We start from the raw sequence: 23,045 nt of genomic DNA, 5'->3' as shown, positions 1-23,045 counted from the left end.
GGCCTCAGGAACTTGCTGCAGTTTCTGCTTTCACTCACCCATCGAATATTTTAAATAGATGTATTTTTGAGTGACAACTCTCTGCTAGGCTGTGCTAATCCTGGGACACAGTGTGAAACAAAAGAAGTGTTACCACTATCCTCGGTATTAGGAAGCTTAAAGTCTTTTTGGAAGAGATAGGAATCCAGCAAATACTGGAAAACCAGATTTTATTATATTATGATAAGCACTATAAAAGAAAACGAACTCCAAATTTGTGGGTAGAGATATCAGGGCCTTGCTAGCCTTTTGCCATTATTTTAATTCACTCATAGGGTATTGTCCACTTCTGAGGCAATTTTCATGCTTAGTCTCTATGGTCTTCCTTCTTATCTTTTTTTCTTTTAATATGTGGTGTTAATTATCTATTGCTATATACTTATATAACAAGAAATGCAATGGCTTAAAACACCACTCATTAATTACATCATCGTTTCTGTGGGTCATGAGTCTAGGCAAGGCATAGCTGGCTTCTGTACTTCAGAAACTCCTGGGGTTACAGTCAAGGTGTTGGCTGGGGCTGAGGTCTCATCTGAAGGCTGAACTGGGGAAGCATCCACTTCTAACATCACATAATTGTTGACCAGATTCAGTTCTTTCTGGTTGTAGAATTAAGACTCAGCCAGCAAGGGAGAGAGTCTCTCTATTAAATACACCCATGTAACATATTCATGGTTGTGCATCCCATTATTCTTATTGAATTCCATTGATTTAAAATAAGCCACATGCCCAGTAATCACCCTGAAGGAGAGGGATCACACAAAAGCATGGATATTCAGAGTTGGGTAACAAAGGGGTTACTGCAGAATTTGTCTACTACATATGTGGTTCTAATTTGTTTTCTTTTGTCTTACTCCTATATCTGTTTGTGTAAATTTTAATTTTAAAATGGGAAACAGAAAGCCTGGATTTCTTTAAGTTCTCCTAACCAGTCTCTTGCTTTCAATCTGGCTTCCCTCTAATCCAATCTCTACACTGCATCCCTCTAATCCAATCTCTACACTGCAATCCTGATGCTCTCTCAACCTTATATATCTAAATAAGGACTGGCTCCCTAGGGATCAAGTCCACACTCAAGGCCTTGCTTGCTTCTTCCTAAAACTTTATATTTCTCTAACTGCACTCTCCCTTTTTTATATTTCTCTAACTGCACTCTCCCTTTTAATATATATATAAAAATTTTGGAGAGTAAAGGAGAGAGAGATGTAAATAGAAACATCAATAATGAAAGAGAATCATTGATTGACAGGATCGAGTCTGTAACCCGGGCATATGTCCTGACCAGGAATCGAATTGTGACCTCCTGGTTCATAGGTTGATGCTCAACCACTGAATCATGCCCAGCCTGGCCACTCTTCCTTCTTTAACCTCACTCCATACTCATTGAATTCATTGCAGTTCATGTATTTAATAAAAAAGTATTAAGTCTATAATTCAAAGCTCTAGAAATCAGTAGTAAATTAACAGGCCAAATATCTTCTTGGAGTTACTTGGAGACAGACAATAAACAAATAAGTTAGGAAAATAAATAACCAAATAAACAAGTAACTCTGTTTCTTAGATCAAGAAAACTGTATGATGACAATTCAGAGGCTAAGGGTTTCGGGGTGACAAGACGGGTTTGCCTTTGGCTGGTTTAATCAAACAATATAGATTCACATACATTAACATTCTGAACTACTATAGAAACAACATATATTGATGGTGGTGATGATGATGATGATAATGATGATGACAATGTCAATGATAAAATATGCCTTCGAGAAAAAGAGTCCACATCTTAACTTCTGGATAATGGATGTTCTGCTGAAAGTTGTAACAGCTTTGGCAACTGTATGCAAATATATATCTATATCTATCTATATCTATCTATCTATCTAAATATATATATATATATATATATATATATATATATATATATATATATATGACTGAGTAACTATGTGTATGTATCTGTTTGTTTTTACTCTGAGGTCCTTATCTTCCATCAACATTTCCAATGGCTCGGAACAAAAAAAAAGTTAATAATTCTGCTGAGTGGGGAAAATCATTATAAAAAAAAAATGTTCCACTTGCATGCTAGTGTGAGATTTAAGTTGGGATGCTATTTTATTTAAGAAGTCATTTTTTTTTTACCCTTTGTTACCTTAATTGGAATATAGATAAAAATCACTCCTGTACTATACATCTCAAAAAGAATTCTACCAGGTTAAATGCTCTGAGATATCCCTACAGGAAATATTCTAGTATAAACACAAAATGGCATAATATTGATTTTGATGAAAATCAGGGTGGTCATTGAAATATTGGAATCAGAATATAATGCATAAAGCACATAAAATACATTAAAGGAGAAGTAGAATGAGGCCACATAAATCTTGTCCAAAGTGCTTTGCATGTAAAAATATTCCATTAAGAAAAGAATATTTGAGTGATATATTGATGTAACTAAGGACTATGAAATAATTTCCCAGGAAAACACTGACTGCTTAAATGATATCATTATGCAATACACTATCTGGTCTAAATTGGAACCTTCCTTCAATTTTGAATGCTGTCTACCAAAATGGATCGCAGGAGCAGAAGCCAAGCAGTATAGTATCTTCTAAATGTATAATTTCCCCACTAACACTTCCTGAGGGAAAGATTTTTCATCCTAATTTAATATTTAAGAAGAGTTCTTCTTTTTTAAACCTCTTAAGTGTTTCCTATTTTGATACAATCTTTTTCACTTTGCTATTGAAGGATAACTAGTTTACTAATGAATTAGAATTGTTTTAGAAAGACTTTATATTATGTTGTAATTTTTACTTGTGATGATTCAAACTTTCCACTCATGCAGTAAACATGTTATTAAGAGCCTGTTCTGCACTAAGTCTTGTGCTACGTTTTGAAATAAAATATGATTAAGGCATAAATCCTCTTTTCAGGCAGCCTGTGTCCAATGAAAAAGAAAATCAGAGAGTACACTCAAGTGAGGAAGTTACCACCAGAGGCATATGTTAAGCACTGCAGTATTAGTATTGATATACTGTTAGTAAATGGCAGGACTAGTGTTTTGTAGCATTAGTTGCATTGCTAAAGTATTAATGTGGCAGATAGCTCAAAATGGCCACAGTACCATGTCTGGCCCCACATGTGCTTCTAGATCCTTGCCACTCCTACAGTTTGAGAACTACCTCCCACTTTCTCACACCTTTTATCTAAATTAAACTTTTGTTTCAATAATTTATGAAGCATGTGTCTTTTTGAGGAAAGATAATTATTTTAATTACAATAAAATGAAGTTTTATTATATATTAGTTTCATTATATGTTAGCTGACATGTGAGAATGTATATTTAGCTCTTCTTTTTATGTTACTTCTGCTCCAATTCATGTTGTTTCTGGATGAATAAATGCAGTAAAACGATATATTCTTTTCATCAAGACAGTATATTGTTACACATGGGTGGATAGAGAGCTTGTCAATCTATGATATAAGCATTCAAGAACTTAAGATTTTTAAGTGATTTTTCAATCTACCATCTGCTTTAGGTTGATCATTACAGAAAATGCCAATTCTTTTTAAAAAATAATTACTAATTCAAGAAACAAATTGTATTTTGGTACAGACCTTTTGGAAAAGAGTATCACATGCAAACAATGTCACACAATTACCCTATTCTGATATATAATTCAACAGAATTGGAGATATGTATGTGAAGATTTCTTTGTAGCCTTATCTATTATGACACAGAAATGATTTGAATAAAAATTAGGAATTGATTCAGTAAATTACAGACTTACTAGTAAAAGATGCTAAAATATGGTCCTAAAAAACAATTATGAAGAACCTATAGAAACATGTACCTATAACAATAGCTAATATTAAGTGAGGGCTTAGTATGTACCAGTCTCTATTTTAAGTATTTTAAAAAATATTATTCCATTTGATCCTCAAAACATCCTCATGAGGTAGGTAATGTTGTTTTTCACATTATACAGAAAAGGCACAGAGATATAAGTAATTTGGCCAGAACCAAAGAGCTAGATGGTGGCAGGACAAGGATTTGAAGCCAGAGAGTTTTTAACTTAGTTTCATTATATATTAGCTGACATGTAAGAATGTATATTTACATTCTTACATTAGCATATACTATGCTAAGCTATGTACTTTTGGGTTAAACTGTTACACACACACACACACACACACACACACACACGGGTAAGAATCCTATCTAATAAAGAGGGAATATGCTAATTGACCCTCATGATGTCACTGCCCACTGCCCACAGCCAATAAGGAAAGAATATGCTAATTGACTGCCCGCCCTCAAAGATGGCGGCGCCCAGTTCCCTCTGCCCCCCAGCCCATCCGAGGCTCAGGTAACCAGGGCCAGCCAAGGCTTGTGCTGCGGGCAGTGGCAGCAGCAGAGGTGTGATGGGGCGTCGCCTTCCCCTGATCGCTGGGTTGCCTCCTGCCCCTGAGGACTGTGAGAGGGGGAAGGCAAGGCTGAGGGACTCCCCCTCCAGTGCATGAATTTTCATGCATTGGGCCTCTAGTTAAAAGATAATAAAAGTATTTTTAAATGATTATTTTAAGGTAGTGAGAATATGAATACTTTTTATCATTTTTCTAAATTGCCTGTAATGGATTAAATGACTTTTAAACAGAGAGAAAATTTAAAAAACTTAATAGCTAAAAGTAAAAAGCAAGCATAATTTCATTCAACAAAGACAAGTTATTGCATAGGATGTGAATTCTCAAAGCCCACTTTGAGCCATTACTTAAGCTACATCTGTTATTGCAGGTCAAATTTCCATTATTTATGAGACCATGCAGAAATATTATTGATAAAGCTGTGTGTTCTTTTCCTGTTATGAATTTTCAGGCCATGTAACATATGGTGCATCTCTTATAAAGTTTAATCTGAATTAGTTAATGTTTCCACCCCAATCCCTCCATCACAAGAAATGTTGTAAATGTATTTCCACTATTTAAACTTAAGACTAGATCCACATACTTCTTATACTCCAATGCTAAACAATGCTGTCCATTGGGAGCTGGAGAAAACCAAATCCACATTATTTTCCAAAAGTGTATTATATAGAATTCTAACTATTTGAAAGAGTCCTCTTTCTACTAATAGAAAATCTAATGTCCTTTTATAACAAGAAAGTTAAAGATGTCTTAAATCACTGTGGATTTTGTTTTTATTTCAAATTAACTGCCACTTTGATAATAGTCTTTCTAATTTGGTAATAATGTATATATATTAGTCAGGATAGACTAGAGCAGTGGTTGGCAAACTGCGGCTCGCGAGCCACATGCGGCTTTTTGGCCCCTTGAGTGTGGCTCTTCCACAAAATACCATATGCGGGCGGGCACGTACAGTGCGATTGAAACTTCATGGCCCATGCACAGAAGTCAGTTTTCAGCCTGGGCGAGTCTATTTTGAAGAAGTGGCCTTAGAAGAAGTGGGGAGTGTCGGTCGGTCGGGCGACGACGGGAGACACTGCGCAGGGGAGGCACGCGATTCATGCAGGAGTTGAGTGAGACTGGCTACAAGACGAGTGTGGATGGAGAGTTGGAAGGGGTCGACCTCAGGGAACGTACCTCAATCAGATTGAGAACGTTTTTAGCAAAGGCCAACTTAGGAGTACCCTAATTAAGTTAATAACAATGTACCTATCTATATAGTTTAAGTTTAAAAAATTTGGCTCTCAAAAGAAATTTCAATCGTTGTACCGTTGATATTTAGCTCTGTTGACTAATGAGTTTGCTGACCACTGGACTAGAGTATGTTGTGGTAACAAAATAATCTCAAAATACCAGTGGCTTGGACTTTCCCTTTAGACAAGATAGAATTGCAGGAACCTTATTTATCATTTCTCCCCCAACCTGAAACAACCACAAGCACGTGACAAATGGTACCAAGTAGTTTCAAAACAATCCTATATAATAAAGAGCTAATATGCTAATTAGACCAGAGGTGGAACGAACTTCCAGAATGACCAGTAGGCAGGGGCAGGGCCATGGGGCTGCAAGGTAGCTGGAGTTTGAGGCAGCCAGGGCTCCAGTGCCAAGGCAACTGGGGCTGCAAGGGCCGAACTCCTTGCATAAATTTCATGCATCAGGCCACTAGTGCATAAGAGATAGTTAAAGACAGTAATCCCTGGTAAATGGGCAAAAATTTAAGCAGGGATATAGAATCTAAAAATGACCAAACTCTAAATTCTAGACATAAAAACTATAATTTCTGAAATGAAAAATATATTGTATGGGATTAATAGCAGTTAGACATTGCAGAAGAAAAGGTTAGTAAATTCAAGACCCAGAATAGAAACAATCCACAATGAACCCAATTGAGAAAAAACAAGTTTAAAAAATGAACAGAGTATCAGTGAACAGTGGGGCAACTGCAAGCTGTAGGATATATATGGAATTGTAGTCCCTAAGTGGGGAATAAGGACAAAATAATTGAAGAAATGGACAAATTTTTTCCAAATTTGTTGAAAAAATAAATCCAAGACTCAAGAAGCTTACTGCGAGAAACATGATGAAAACTACATTAAGGCACATCACCATCAAATTGTAAAAAACAGGTTTTGTTCAAAACCAGATTTTTTTGAAAGAAAATATTAAGAGCAGCCTGAGTAAAATGATATATACAAAGGAACAAAGATAAAGATGACAGGCAGTGTCACATTGGGGAAAAAATGCAAGCAAGAAGATATGGAGCAACATCTTTAAAATACTGAAAGAAGCCCTGGCCGAGAGCTCACTGTGTTTGAGTATCATCCCATACACCAAAAGGTTCAGGTTCAATTCCCAGTCAGGACATATACCTAAAATACAGATTAGATCCCCAATTGAGGCGTGTATGGGAGGCCCATCGATGTTCCTTTCCCTCTGTCCCTCTCTCCCTCTCTGTCCATTCTTCTCTCTCTAAAATCAAATAAACAACAACAACAACAACAGAACATATCCTTGGTGAGGATTAAAAAAATTAAGAAAAGAAAATCTGCCAATCTAGAAATATATTATTTAGAAAAAATACCTTTCAGACATGAAGGCAAATAGACACTTTTATTTTTTTTTCCAAAATATATTTCTTTATTGATTTTAGAGAGGAAGGGAGAAGGAGAGAGAGATAGAAACATCAATGATGAGAGAGAATCACTGATCGGTTGCCTCCTGCACGCCCCCACTGGAGACTGAGCCCGAAACCCAGGCATGTGCCCTTGGCTGGAATCGAACCTGGCTAATGATTCAGTCCGCAGGCTAATGCTCTATCCACTGAGCAAAGTTGGCCAGGGCCAAAATAAACACTTTTAAAGAAATATTAAAGGAAGTCCTTCAAAGGAAGAAAAATGATAACAGATGGAAATAAGGATCTATATATTAGAACAAAAGACAATGTAAATTGTAGTTATATGGGAAAATATACACTTTTTTCTTATTTAAATATTTTACAAGTTAATAATTTAAAAATAATAGCAATGTAACATAGGGTTTCTAAAAACTGTAAACACATGACAACAATAATGTATGATAACAATGAAAAGGCTGAGAAGGGAGAAATGGAAGTATCCTATATAATAAAAGGCTAATATGCAAATTGTCCCCTGGGGAGTTTGACTGGAAGTTCGAATGCTCACTATGACATGCGCTGACCACCAGGGGGCAGCACAAAATGAAGGAAGACCCCAGCTGGCGGGAAAGGAAGGGTCTGATCAGCCCTGATTGCCAGCCAGGCCTAGGGACCCTACCCATGCACAAATTTCATGCACCGGGCCTCTAGTACCATTATAAAGTTCTTATTCTATCTGTACAGTGGTATAATATCCCTTCAAAGCAAACTTTGATGTTCAAGATGTTTACTATAACCCTGGCTGGTGTGGCTCACTCAGTTGGAGCACTGTCTTGTACACTGCAGGGTCAGGGATTCTATTCCTGGTTGGGGCATTAGCCTGGGTTGCAGGTTTGTTTCCTGGTTGGGGTGTGTATGGGAGATAGCCAGTCAATGTTTCTCTCACATAAATGTTTCTCTCTCTTTCTCTCTCTCTCTCTCTCTCTCTCTCTCTCTCTCTCTCTCTCTCTCTCTACAGTAAAACATATCCTTGGATAAGGATAAATAAAAAGGATGTATACTATATACTCTAGATCAACCATTTAAATAATAATAAAAGAACTCAAAGAGGTATAGCTAATAAGTTACTCAAGGAGATAAGATGGAATAACAAAAACCACCCAATAAAAAACACCAAAGGAAGATAGAAAAAATAAAATTAAATTAAAAGAAACAAAGGATAGATAAGCAAATGATAGACCTAGCTTGAATCATCAAAATGGCATGAAATATAAATGCACTACATGCCCCAATTAAAAGGGTTGTCATATGGGAGTAAAAAAAGCAAGATCCAACTTTCAGCATCTATAAGAAACTCACTTAAAATGTAAACATATAGATCAATTAAAAGAAGAACAGAGAAAGACATACCATGTTGACAGTAACCAAATGAAAGCTGGAGTGACTATATTAATATCTAACAATGCAAATTTCATTATAAACAATACTACCAGGGATAACGAAGATCATTTCATAATTATTCCTGGGTCAGTACATCAGAGGTTCATAATAATCCTAAATGTTCATGTACCTAATGATAGGGCTTCAAGAATTGAACTGCAAAAAGAGAGACAGATCCGTAATTACAGTCAGAGATTTCAGTAACCCTCTCTCAATAATTGCTGGAACAAGTAGATTAAAAAATCAGTAAGCTGATAAATTACTGAAAGAATGCTATCAACCAGCTAAAATTTATGGAGCAGCAGCAACTGCAGAATGCACAGGGAATCTTTATCAATATAGACTGTGTTCTGGGCCATCAAACAAGTCTCAATAAATTTGAAAGACTTCAAGTCATGCAAAGTGTGTTCTCTAACGAAAATGTAATTAAATTAGAAATCAATAGTATAAGAATATCTGGAGTACCCTTAAAAACTTGGAAACTAAATAACATATTTAACTCATGGATCAAAGGAAAAAAATTAGAAAGCATTTGACCTGAATAAAAATTAAACACGCTACCAAACTATGTTCCACTGAATCAATACTTAGGGGAAGATTTATTGCACTAACTAAACACCTATGTCAGAAAAGAAGAAAAATCTCAAATCAATGATCTCAGTTTCTACAGAAAGATGAAATTAAACTCATAGTAAGCAAAAGAAAAAAACAGTACGCGAGAGTACAAATCAACTAAGTAGAAAATTTAAAACAGGTAGAAAAATCAATAGAAACAAAATATTGTTTGTAGAGAAGACCAAAAAGATAAATTAACCTCTAGCTAGACTTAACAGGAAGGAGAGAAGATAAAAATGAACCATTCTCAGGAGCGAAAGGGGTTACATCACCACAGATTCTACAGATATTGAAATGATAAGATAATATTATTAAAATGTTCATGCCAATGAATCAAATAAATTATCTATACTAATAAAAGGGTAGTATGCTAATTAGACTGGACATCTTCCGGATGATCATCCGGACATTCTTCCAGACAAAGACGCAGTGGCTACCTGAGGCTCAGGCAAGCTGCAGATAGTGGCTGCTACCGCCCAGGGCCAGTCCAAGGCTCAGGCAACAAGAGCCAGCCAAGGCTTGCATGGCTGGCAGTGGCAGCAGCAGAGGTGTGATGGGGGCATCCTTTGAGGACTCCCAGACTTTGAGAGGGGGTAGGCTGAGGGACACTCCCTCCCCACCCCAGTGCACAAATTTTCATGCACCAGACCTCTAGTATGAAATAAACATATTTGTTGAAAGATAAAATGTACCAACAAAATTCCAGTTACTCAACATAGCCAGAGTTTCCTTCCTATTCATATTATATGTCCTTTGCAGATTAGTGGGGACTTTGCTCCACTCCTTCACTCAAGCACTCGGGCTATTGAAGCTCTGAGATTAAGATACTAAGAACTCCAAGTCTGCTGCAGCAAAACAAGAGCAAGACTGAAACATCAAATGTAGGTTTCCATAGGCTTAGACTAGAAGTGACACACAGAACCCTTTTGAGAGTTAATTAGCCAGAACTACTCACATAGATCTTAACTATTAGGGGGCTGAAAATTGCATGGTGAGCATACATTTCTCTGCCACAGACTGACAATAATATATCCTATGTTGTTATTGAAAGATTTTTTTTTCCTTTTGGAAAAAATGCAGACTGACAGTTCTAGATATATCAACCGTATTTCCACATTTATGCATATGTTATCTAACTTTTGATACCTACAACACTGCTTTTAAAGCACTTTCACCTTGGAAATAAATGTTTTAATCCTAATACAGTGTTCCCACACCATACATTCCACATTTGTGTTTAAGAGTTTGGTTGTTTGAGACCTGCAATAACTTTGCAATACAGTGGGGCCATGACTTACGAGTGTCCCAACTAACAAGTTTTTTGAGATACCAGCTGTCTCTAGGCCGATTTTTTGCATTGAGTTGATAGAGTAATTTGAGTTAACGAGCTCCTTAACGAGCTCCTTAATGAGCTCAGTCTCGGAATGAATTAAACTCGTAAGTCAAGGCCCCACTGTAATTAGCAAAATATACTCCAACACTAAAGTTTAGTTTGAAAGGATATTTTTTTCTCCTATGCAGTACATCATTGCCATGTTGTAGAGTATTATGAAGATTTAAAAATAACAGTGTGTGTCTTACTTGCAATGAACTCTTGTGGAACATGGTAGTACAATATTGATAACTGTTGTTACACATTTCTGTTTCTAATAGAGTTCCTGCTAGTCATTAGATGGAAAATACCTGGCCATCATTACTGCTTCTACTCATCATTATTCCTCTTACTATTCCAGGCCTTTTAAATGGGGTACTAATGAGAAAATAACTATAATAATAAAAGCATAATATGCTAATTAGATCATATGTCCTTCCAGAAAAAGCCTAGGGAAGCCTGGGTCCCAGGTGCCTGCTGGTGGCCAGAGAGAAGCCCAGGTCCCAGGTGTCAGAGGGAAGCCGGTGCCAGCAGCCAGGGAAAGGGAGGCTTACTCTTGCACGAATTTCGTGCATCAGGCCTCTAGTTAGAATATATTTAAGGATAAATAATTTTTCATGAAGACCAGTTACAAAAGTATGCAGGCTTCGAATTACACTTTATAGCACTGTGGTTCTAGAAGTCTTAAAAGCAAACTTGTACCTTTTAAAGGATCTGGAGAAAGAAGTATTTCCAATTACTCTCCTTATAAAGATCTCATAATAGCCCAAAATATTACACACAGGGTAAGACTGTTGTTTTAATAGGGCCTTAATGATTTCAAATACAAAAAGAAATGTAAACAAACAAACAAACAAACAAAAAAACAGTGGTCATACATCTAATACTATCAAGCATCACAGCAAAAAATCTGAGGAAATATATGTGTTATATCATTATTGACTTATCCTTAAAAAATATTTTTAAAAATTTACACTCACTACCTATCATAGATAGTTTTATATAAAGTTGAAATATTCTAAAACTCAAGAATTAGTAAACATAAAGTTATGAAGTAAATATTGAAGATTAAATTTTGCCATAATAAAAAAACAAATATAAGTTAAGCCAGGCTAGTGTTGCTCAGTGGTTGAGTGCTGTCCCATGCACCAGGAGGTCACTGGTTCAATTACCAATTAGGGCACATGCCCAGGTTCCAGGCTCAATCCCCAGTGGGGACACCCAGCCTCTGAGGGTAAGAGCCTCAGGAAGGTTAATCTGAGGAGCAGTTCCCCTGAGGCCACCTTACCCAGAGCGTTCTCTTGCCTCTCCAAGGTGCCCACATGCAGGACATGGAAGGATGCTGACACTTCTCTCTTGTTAATATTCTCTCTCTCTCTCTCTCTCTCTCTCCCATCTGTCTTTCTATTTCTCTCTCTCTCTCTTTCTCTTTCTCTCAATCCCTCCCTCTCTCTAAAACCAATAAAAAACATATTTAAAAACAATAAAAATATAATAAAATTGCATAGCCATTAGAAGGAGATTATTTTCAGGAATCTTGAAGAATTTTGATTTTACCTCAAGCTAGAATACATAAAGCTTCAAGGTATTTAAAATTCTCAGTAGCTGAAATTTCAGTTGAAGATGAAAGGATACAATTTTTTAATCCAATCTCCTTCCTTGAAATTTGCCAGAATTAACAGAAAATGAAAATTATGGAAACACTAACCTCAATGAAACAAGAAGATAGCTGCAACTCAAGTATGAATTGGGACTTAAATACTGTCAAGGCTAAAACAAAATAAAAGAAGAAGCTGAGAAAGTTGACACAAAACTTCTTTTGTTTATTTTATTATTATTTTTAAAAATCCTCACTCGAGGACATGCTTAGAGAGAGAGAGAGAGAGAGAGAGAGAGAAAGACTTCAATAGGAGACTTCTGTTGTGCCCTGACTGGGACTGGGGATCAAACCCACAACCCAGGCGTGACCTGGCCAGGAATCAAACTGGAAACCTTTTAATGCATAAGATGAGGGCTGGAGGGGGTCCATGGGTAAGAAGGGGGACATATGTAATACTTTCAACAATAAAGATTTTTTAAAAAACCATTTAAGATATGCAAGATTTCAAATGTTTACCTCCAAATTCTCATTACTCAAAATGTGCTCCATGTAGACAAGAAGATGAGATTTGGGAAATAGGACCAAAATCATAGGGCATAGAAGAAAGGGGTCGCATCCAACCAGAGGTGGCAAGGTTGCTGCAGCCTTAGAGAGAAGTCAATTCACTGGCTCAGGAGGATAGAAGGCTCCTTAGAAGCAACTTCTTTGAGAGGAAACAACTGACCTAACCCATTGTGACATGTGGAAAATAATGCTAAGTTAAGAAAGAATAAGCAATACTAACATAGAAAAGCAAGGCAACTACTAATTTGTGGGAAAATCTGTATGGGATAGAAATTTAATAATGGCTGAACTCCAAAAATGTTTGTAGTCATATTATTATAAGCACAGACCGTTGGTTTAATAAAAATGATGATATAACCACAACGAGAGAATGTGAGGAGTAAACATGTGTGTCAGAGCTGGTATAAATGGGCTAAATCCTCATAGTCCATAATAAGTAGGTAGATACCGTACACTTCTTTAATCAATCATGAAACAGCAGAAACATCATGTATGGATTCAGTGAAAAGGCTGATGATGAGCCTGGACTCTATTTAAATGCAGAACTAAGCCTAAATAACTTGGGGGATAATGGCTATATTAGAATAAGTTATTAATAAGTAACAAAGTTCAGGAGCTGGGAAAGAGGAAGCTATAAGAAAGTGTGCTAATTTCAAATGTTTCCTATTAAGGAAAATATAAGGATGGCCTTAAAAAGAGAAACAAGTATTTAAAAAACGTCAATTCCTAATGTTTTGCATTTTTCTCTTATCCATAAAAATTCTAGAAAGGAATATCTCTTATCTTTTTTGAACTCTGTGTAAAGTTCAGAAAAAAATTTCAACTCTAAAAATTATTTTGCTTTTTAAAAATTTGGAATAAGTAAAATGTAATTGTTTGTAATAAAACATAGTGTAATATCACTTTGTTTTTAATCTATCTACCTATCTTTATATCTAAACATCCATCCATCCATCCATCATGTCTGCCTAAGTACATTAAGCAACATGTAGATCAAGGTTCACCAGTTGTTAATAATTGTTATGAGTGGTGAGACTTGGAATTATTTTTTACTCTTGTCTTTGTACTTTTTATATAGATTAAACTTATAAAAATAATAATGACATTAGTATTAAAATATATTTAATTTTAAAATTCAAGAGATCTCTTTTCATGAATTTTAGTGCCTGAGAGTTGAATGATGTCATTCCTTTTTTTATCATGCTTGTATATCTAATCCCTCATTATATGGATTTAGTGCTCCATAATTAAACCACTTGTGTCATATTGCTCATTTCCTCACTATTTTTTTCTCCATGTAAAAATTATTCTTACTTTTTTATTCTTATGAGTCAGAAATTGTGCTTATACTATTATTTATAATTCTCTGTGTATTGCATATTTGAATTGAACCTGAACAGAATAGTCACATTTTTGCCATGATTTTTTTTACCATAATTTATTTGCCAAATGCTATAGATATATTTCCTGGAACTTAAAGGAAGATATTGTGGAAGACCAAATTTTGGTTCATATCTGAGGTCTTCTGTTTTCTTTGAAAACATTTAAACAAATACCTAGATATCAAGGAAAAGAAGCCTTTCACCTACTTTTACTTATTGGCATTTAAGATAAGCACCACCTCCACCAATAGTAATGACAGAACTACCTGACCAAGATTATAGCTGGTGATATAATCAAAACACTTTTCAAAGTATTTAACAACTTGGGGAGGCTGGGAGTGCTATTGGAATCAGCCAATCAGAACTGAAGATATTGGAGCTGAAAGGCACTTAATAGGGCAGGTAATAATTAACCCTGTAATTGCTGAAGTGTGGGGTGATGGAGAAGGGTCTGTAGTGGGGCGGGGTCACTGGGGATGATAGTGAGGGGGCTTAGAGCAGAAGCTCTATGTTTATCGTGTAGAAATTGTTTTCATACTTTATCCACTACCAGTGGTTAACTACTGCTGGTACTATAGCCAAAAATGAAGACCAACCTTGGTTATAAATCCTTATACTTACAGAGGTAGAGTTTATATAAAACTCCAATTCTAAAGAACAAAGGAAAAGTGAAAGATGTGTTTTAAAAAGCTCTAGTAAGTCAGTGCTTGAAATCTCACCATTATTTATCAATAACTGCGAGTGAAGTATTACCATCATTCCTTAAAAATAAATGAAAATACAGTGATCTTGTTTTCTGGAAAGAAAACAAGAAAAAAATTGGCTCCAATATTTTATCTCATTTTAGCAGCAGGCAAATGGCTAACTCTTCCATGCACACTTTGTTCAAGAGCCAAAATCCATTTTCTCATCTATGCCTTCTACTATATTTTGTTAGGTTAAAGAGTCAAACACATTTTCTGTAATACAAACACAGACTTCAAGAGCTAGAAGAGTGCTAAGCATTAAAAGTAAAACCACCACTGGTAATCTGTGCCAAATAAGTAGAGACCCTGATTTAAAATATCCAAGAGTTCTCAACATTAGCATGACTGACATTTGGACTGGATATTTTTGTTGTTGTTGTGGGGGGGGGGCATCCTGTGTGTTGTAGAATGTTTATGAGCATCCCTGTTTCTACTCTCCAGATGCCAGTAGCATTCTTCCTGTCCAGACAATAAAAAATGTCTTGAGACATTGCTGAATATCACGTGTGTGTGAGTGTGTGTGTGTGTGTGTGTGTGTGTGTGTTGGGTGGGGAGGAGGATCTTGTCCCTGGTGGAGAACACTGAAATAATCTAAGAAAAATACTTGATTTTAGAAGGCATGATGTTTGTATTTCTTGAAGCTTTTTCTTGCTAATTGTGTTTAAGGTAGGCTAATATTAACACTGACTTTTATTTGCTGACCACAAATTATTCGTGAACAGAGAAGGAGGCCAGTAAATGCAAAAATATCAGCCGGAAACCAGTCTGGAATTTAAAGCATTTCATGTTAAACATTTGTCAAGTTGTGGCAGCATCATTCATTCCTTTACTTTCCATCAACAGATATTTATTTACTAGGCATAATTCCAGATATTGGGGATTCAATGGGGAAAAATAATAGTTGAGTTCGGCCTGTCATGGAACTTACATTTCTGTGGCTACACTCAAATATTCCAGTAAAATGTAAACATTCTCAACATGTTTTAGCCAATCTTTGACTCTATGTCTCATTGTACTTACAACAATTCTAAAATAATATTTAAGAATTGTACTTATTTTAGGTCATGCCACTAAGGATACAATTGGTAGTTAAAATTTTTAAAAATCCAATCAATTATAAGCCTGCTTCTTGTGCAGGCTCCAGGTTTCATGCACACCAAAATGCAGGAGGTTTCCTGAGTGAATCCTTCAAATCTTTCTCAACTCCATATTGGGGTGCCTTCTGCTGCCCCTTTCAGGGTTTACGCTCTAGCTCTCCCTCCCTCAGCTCAACTAGTCATTCATCACAATAGCCCTATTTTCTCATCTCCTCTGGGAAGCCTGCATCATCTCCATGGCTGGGTTAGGCTTGTCCATTGAAACTCATTTAAAAACTCATAATCTCATCATGGCCTTATAGTGTTGTAATTGTTTGCTTTTTGAAGTAATAGAATGCACCTTGTTCACCATCGTATGCCCAGTGAGTAGCATATTCTGCCACATGATGCCTGCTTAATGTATAGTTACTGAGTAAGTAAATGAATGACTGATCTACTTGGAAAATGTATCCTGTTATAGATTCTAACATATATGCACATATGAGACAGATGTTCATCCCAATATCGAGATACCCCTTTGTTGTTTTCTAATGTCTGTATTCCTAATCTTCTTGGTTTGCATTGATTTCTCAATCCTTAAGCCTATCTGTTAAGTTTGCCTTGCCTTTGGTGTATCATTTTTACTTGGTGAGGTTGACCTTGATAACCATATTCCATTGTTTTCCGTTCCTCTTTTTTCCCAATATAAGCCTTTTATTGCATCTTTAAAATAACGCAAGTAAGTGTGACAAATCATTCAGCATCTTGCTATTTCTATAGCTGGACAACTTAGATCTTATTCATCAGCCTGCTGAACTGTTTCTTTTTCAGAAACATAGATCCCATCCAAAAATTTTCTGATATTCTTGTTTTTAACTGTTGTGGCTTGCTGAATCAAAGCAGTTGAATTTGATACAAGTTCAATATCGTTTCCTTCAAGAATCAACTCATCTTTGTGGCCTTGAGATACTGAACAAGCAAAGCCTGAACTCATCCGAACTCTGCAGATGTATTTTTCACCCAAGAAATTTCTGATTTCAACAAGAGAACCATTCTCCTGAATAACGACCTTGATGGAGAAGTGAGCAAACACAGACCTCATCTTCTAACAAAAGCCTAGTTTAACACCCTTGATCCTGTTCTGTACATGATTGCAGATAGTGAGAACCATGGCCAGTTCCTTTCTGTTTCCCTATTTGTCAACCCGGAGCCTCTTCTTTTTCTTTCCAACGAGACTGAACTCTACATTGATGTGGTTGAAGCCCCTCCACAGGGTGCCTCTGGGCCCTTCACAATAACTGTGTGTCCCTTCAGAGTGATGTCCACATTTTCTGGGATGTCGACAGGCTAATTTCTCCATCCTCACAGTAGATGTGGCAAAGAGCTCCATTCCTCTTTTTTTCCAAACATCCATGCATCATTGCTGTACCTTCCTAGGCCTTTTGCTAACTGTTCTACTACCTCTATTTTTTAAGTTGAACTAGTAATATTTCTTACACCCCTATTATGAATTTGGCATAATCTTAGCATTCTGAATACAAAGATAAACAGGGAAACTCATGCTCTTGAAAAGGGCATAGTGAGTCAAATACTACTTTAATTTTACACAGACATCCTGGGTCATTTATATACAAGATGGGCACCAGAAGGGATAGATCATATTTTTTAGATTGGTCCCCAAACAAGCCTTCAACTTCTCTGTTGTCTGATCCCCTGTTTGCCCCCTTTCAGTCATCATCCATCTCCCAGATGTCTTGTCTGTCCTGTCCTTCCAACTTGGCAATACCATTTTGGGATTTTTACAAGAGACATCACTCTCCTATTTCTTATATTCTTTACTTTGATAAAGCTCTTCCTGAAACTGTCCCATTTTACACACTTCACTCAGCTTATAGCTGGAGTCTCCACAACCTTAACAGCCCTTAATAGGTATGGTTCAGTACCTAGAAAATGAATGCTTTCCTGGCTGTCTTCTAAGAGCAAACACACAATCCTACCTCCACAGAGAGAAATGACAACTTCCTCAAAGCCTTCTCAGCTTCCTGCTCCCAGGTGAGAAGTGAATTCTCTGGCTGCAAGTCTGCTCATGTCTCAATGCATCAATACTTCCAGAGGCATTTATGTTATAAATGTGGATCATTACAAATTAATAGTTCAATTAATATATCCCACTTTAAAATGGCAAAGCATATAAATATCCAATAAGGAGATTTAAAAAGTTTAGCATCTGATCTAGCAATTTCACTTTTGGCTACTTACCCAAAGACAATGGAAAAAAACAAAAAACACAACAACACTAGTTCAAAAAGTTAAATGCACCCCAAGGTCATTGCAGTATTATTTACAGTAGCCATGATATGGAAACAACCTAATGTTCACAGATGGATGATTGGGCAAAGAAAATGTGGCATAGATATATACAATGAAAAATTATTCAACACAAAAAAGAATGAAATTTTCCCTTTGCAATAACATGGAAGGATTATGCTAAGTGAAATAAATCAGACAGATAAAGACAAATACTCCATGATCTCGCTTATATGTAGAATCTACAGAAAGAAAGAAAGAAAGAAAGAAAGAAAGAAAGAAAGAAAGAAAGAAAGAAAGAAAGAAAGAAAGAAAGAAAGAAAAAAGGAAGGAAAGAAGGAAGGAAGGAAGGAAGGAAGGAAGGAAGGAAGGAAGGAAGGAAGGAAGGAAGGAAGGAAGGAAGGAAAGGAAGGACCACAAAACAACAACAACAAAAAACACTCAAGGTCATAGATACAGAGAACATATTGGTGGTTGCTAGAGACAAGTAATAGAGGAGTGAGCTAAATAGATGAAGAGAGTCAAAAGGTACAAACCTCTGGTTCTAAAACAAATAAGTCATGGTGACGTAATGTACAATATAGCAACTATAGTTAATAAAACTATATTACATATTTGAAGGTTGCTAATTGAGTAATCTTAAAAATTCTCATCAAGCCCAGGCAGTGTGGCTCCATGGTTGAGTGTTGACCTATGAATCAGGAAATCACAGTTCAATTCCCCGTCAGGGCACATGCCAGGGGTTGTGGGCTCAATCCCCCATGCAGGGCTTACAGAAAGCAGCCAATCAATGATTCTCTCTCATCATTGATGTTTCTATCTATCTCTCCCTCTCCCTTCCTCACTGAAACCAATAAAAATATTTTTAAAAACTCTCATAAAAAATTATGTATAGCTAAGTATACTGATGGCTATTAACTAGACTCATTGTAGTATCATTTCTCAACATATACAAATATCAAGTCATTATGTTGTACATCTGAAACTAATACACTGTTCTATGTGAGTTATACCTTAATTTTTAAAAGTTCAACTCAACAATTTAAAAAAAAGTTAAAATGAAACTGTAATAGCATTTCTTGCTATTTAAGTTCTCATCAGTTAGTAAAATGAAATTATCGAGAATTAGTGAGAATTGGAAGAAACAGACACTGACTGTCATGCCCTGCTGAGAAGATAAATTAACTTAACCTTGTTAAAAAGTAATTTGCCAATGTTATTAAAAGTGCACATATCCTTTGACTTAGCAATTTCACTTTTAGGAATTTATCATAAGAAAATAATTAGAGAGGTGAATAAAATTATATGTACAATAAGGTCACATCAGCATTTTAGTAACAGAAATAATAGTGATAATGATGATGACAATAATAATAGCACTCATTGAGTGCTTACTATGTGTCAGGCACTGTTCTTAACTCTATGAGGTAGAACAATAAATCTTCCTCTCTCCCTCCCTCCCTTCCTCTTTTTCTCTCTAAAAATCAATCAATAATTTTTTTTAATTGGATAAGAGCCCGGTCCATAAGGAAAGCACTATATATATCTAAAATGCTCTAAGTTTATATTTCCTATAAGTTCACAAAATCAATCACAATAATTCATATATTCTCTTTGCTGCATTTTTAAAAATATATTTTATTGATTTTTTACAGAGAGGAAGGAACAGGGACAGAGAGTTAGAAACATCAATGAGAGAGAAACATTGATCAGCTGCCTCCTGAACACCACCCACTGGGGATGTGCCCGCAACCAAGGTACATGCCCTTGACCGGAATCGAACCCGGGACCCTTCAGTCCACAGGCCAACGCTCTATCCACTAAGCCAAACCGGTTAGGGCTTTGCTGCATTTTTTGATGTCCAAGGAACAAATACTCTTTCCTGGAAAGTAATACTGTTTTTCAAGAAAGTAGTCTTATTTCTACTAGGTTTTATTTATTTATTTTTTATTATTTATTTATTTTTTTAGGTTTTGACCATTGTTTTATTTATTTTTAAATTTTATTATTGTTCAAAGTAGCACATGCCCTCACCCCCCTAGTGTCTGTGTCCATTGGTTATGCTTATATGTATGCATACAAGTCCTTTGGTTGATCTCTCACCACCACCCCCCCCCCACTAGGTTTTAAAATACACTGTATAACTGGTTATTCTAGGACCAGAACAATGAGAATATCTATTTATATTCAATTATTCCATGCACAGAATCCAAATGTTTCTGTGCAGATCAAACACATTCTCTTAACCATGAAAGGAGGTAATTCTATTTTATGTTTAAGAATATTAAAACATGAAGGAAGATGATTTTTATGGCACTTAAATGGAATAAGGGTAGGCTTACCCTTATCTAAAATAAGAGTAAACCCCATAACCTTTAGGCCACAAACCCACATTTTTATATTCACATGTTGGTATGCTACAATTTTTATTTGGTGATGAAAAAATCTAGGCTAGATGAAAAACTGCGCTAGACTCAGAGGAAGGAAGAATGAAAATTGGTGGAAGAAATATTAGTAACTTAAGATACACAGATGACACCATCTTGCTGGCAAAAGGCAAATAGTTTGAAATGACTTCTGGTGAAAGTGAAAGAAGAAAGTGCCAAAGAATGACTGCATTTGAAGAATAAGAAGACAAAAATCATGACTACAGAAGAAATACACATATTTAACATAGACAATGAAGCCATTGAACTTGTTTAAAGATTTTGTCTACCTTGGTTCAGTAATCAATGCAGATGGAGACTGCAGCCAAGAACTCAGGAGAAGGCTGAGATTCAGAAGGGCAGCAATGGAAGAATGAGGAAAGATCACCATAACAAAGGTATGTCATTAGAGACCAAGGTTAAGATCATCCACATCCTTGTACCCCCAACTCCTATGTACAGATGTGAAAGTTGGACAGTGAAGAAAGCTGATAGGGGAAAAAAAAATTGATTCCTTTGAAATATGGTGGTAGAGGAGAGCTCTACAGATATCCCAAACCACCAGAAAGACAAACTAGTGGGTCCTACAACAAATGAAGCCTGAAACATCACTGGAGGCAAAAATAACAGAATTGAAGCTGTCTTACTTCAGGCACATCATGAGAAGGCAGGGTTCCTTGGAAAAGGCAGTAATACAGGGTGAGGCAAAAGTAGGTCTACAATTGTGAGTACACAAAGCATGGAGTTTATTCTTATATTAGTATTTATTAAATATTGTACTATTTTCCATAAAAATAACTGTAAACCTACTTTTGCCCCACCCTGAACCAGGAGAAATAGAAAACAGCAGAAAAAGAAGACCAAATATGCAATGGACTGACTATAAAAGAAGCCATAGGCATGAGTCTACAACAGCTGAGCAGGACTGCTGAGGAGAGGACATTGTGGATGTCACTCATTCATAGTTTTAGTTTTTTTCCTTCCATGATTTCCCCCCACTAGCGCTGCCAGCTTGCTTTTCTTCTTTTTTGCTGACTCATTCATAGGGTCTCTAGAAGTCAAAGCCAACTCAAAGGCAGGTAACACACATGAAAAAAATTGCGGCATGTTGTACTTGCATAGTGCCATTCCAAATGTCTTCATATTCATTTCTTCTTTCTCTATATTCTTAATCCCATTTTTGCCATTCTTTTTTAAAATATGTTTTTTATGGATTTTTGGAGAGATAGAAACATTGACGAGAGAGAAACATCATCAATTGGCTACCTCCTGCATGCCTCCTACCGAAGATCAAGCCTGCAACATGGGCATGTGCCCTGACCAGGAATAGAACTGGTGGCCTTTTGGTTCCTGAGTTACCACTCAACCACTGAGCCACACCAGCAGGGCTTTGTCATTCTTAACACTCTTTCCTCCATAACTGTTCATCTTAAAAATCTAAAAATACCCTTTATCATTCAATCAATTTAGAAAGAAATGAGATTTGATTATACAAAAAAAATCATTTTAAGTAATGTTTTAGATACACTTGTTTCGTGTCAATGACAACTGCTGAATGATTTGGTAACTTAATGGAATGTCACATTTTGTCTTTAAATATGTTCCTCAAAATAAATTGCTAAGCTTCATATGACATGCTTATAATTATAAAGTTTCTAAATAATTCTTCTAAGTAAAAATGATAAAAAGTTAGGAAAAGTTAATATATCAGCTCATTTATAAAATTTCATATTTCAACACTAAGCACTATCGGTATATTCCTCATTGTGAAAGGCAAGAGGTACACACAGTTCTTTCCTCCTCTCCAGTTTATTATGCAGAAGGTGTCCCCCAAAATGTATACCTACTTTAATAGCTTACAGCTCAATTTTAAAAATGAAATGTATTTTAATAAACACTGCCTTTATAATTATTCTAAGTGTGTGTGTACATTTTTGGGGATACCCTATATGTTTTACACTTTTGAGATTTATATAGTTGCATTCAATTCTATATCTATAATTATAGGAATTTGTATCTTTGTTTCTATATTTAAATAGTTTTATCATGGTTTCTCAATTCTGAGTTCTTTACATTTAGATTCTTTTTTAATGACATTTTATAAAGGAGCTTCTATTTCAAGAAGGGGTCATGTTAGCGCTGTGTCCTGAGCTACTAGATACCAGAGATCATCTATCTTTAATATTAATGCTTGAAAGAAAATTGGGATAATTATGAATATTATATTTGACCCATATTTCTGCATTTTTTCTTCAGAATCACAGCTTATCATTATGTTGATCCCTTTGTCTCCATCTTAATCATCTCTCTAATTGCTTTGCTATTTTTGTTCTTTTTTATTTTATTTTGTGTGATATTCTCAAGTTTGTGCTGTGTTTCTGTATTTTCACTCTTCTTTATTTG

General features: G+C 35.9%; 1 protein-coding gene and 1 pseudogene across 1 annotated transcript in view; both read right to left on the bottom strand.

Moving 5' to 3' along the window:
• The window catches only part of PTCHD4 (patched domain containing 4), a 164,047-nt gene that overhangs the window by 63,561 nt on the left and 77,441 nt on the right, over positions 1–23,045 (bottom strand). The window lies entirely within an intron of this gene.
• LOC102433680 overlaps positions 16,688–23,045 on the bottom strand; it is a 23,383-nt pseudogene continuing 17,025 nt past the window's right edge.

The sequence above is a fragment of the Myotis lucifugus genome, unplaced genomic scaffold (assembly GCF_000147115.1).
Source record: "Myotis lucifugus unplaced genomic scaffold, Myoluc2.0 scaffold_111, whole genome shotgun sequence".
NCBI lineage: Eukaryota > Metazoa > Chordata > Mammalia > Chiroptera > Vespertilionidae > Myotis > Myotis lucifugus.
Note: the sequence above shows the minus strand (reverse complement) of the source record. Positions and strands in the feature narration are given on the sequence as shown.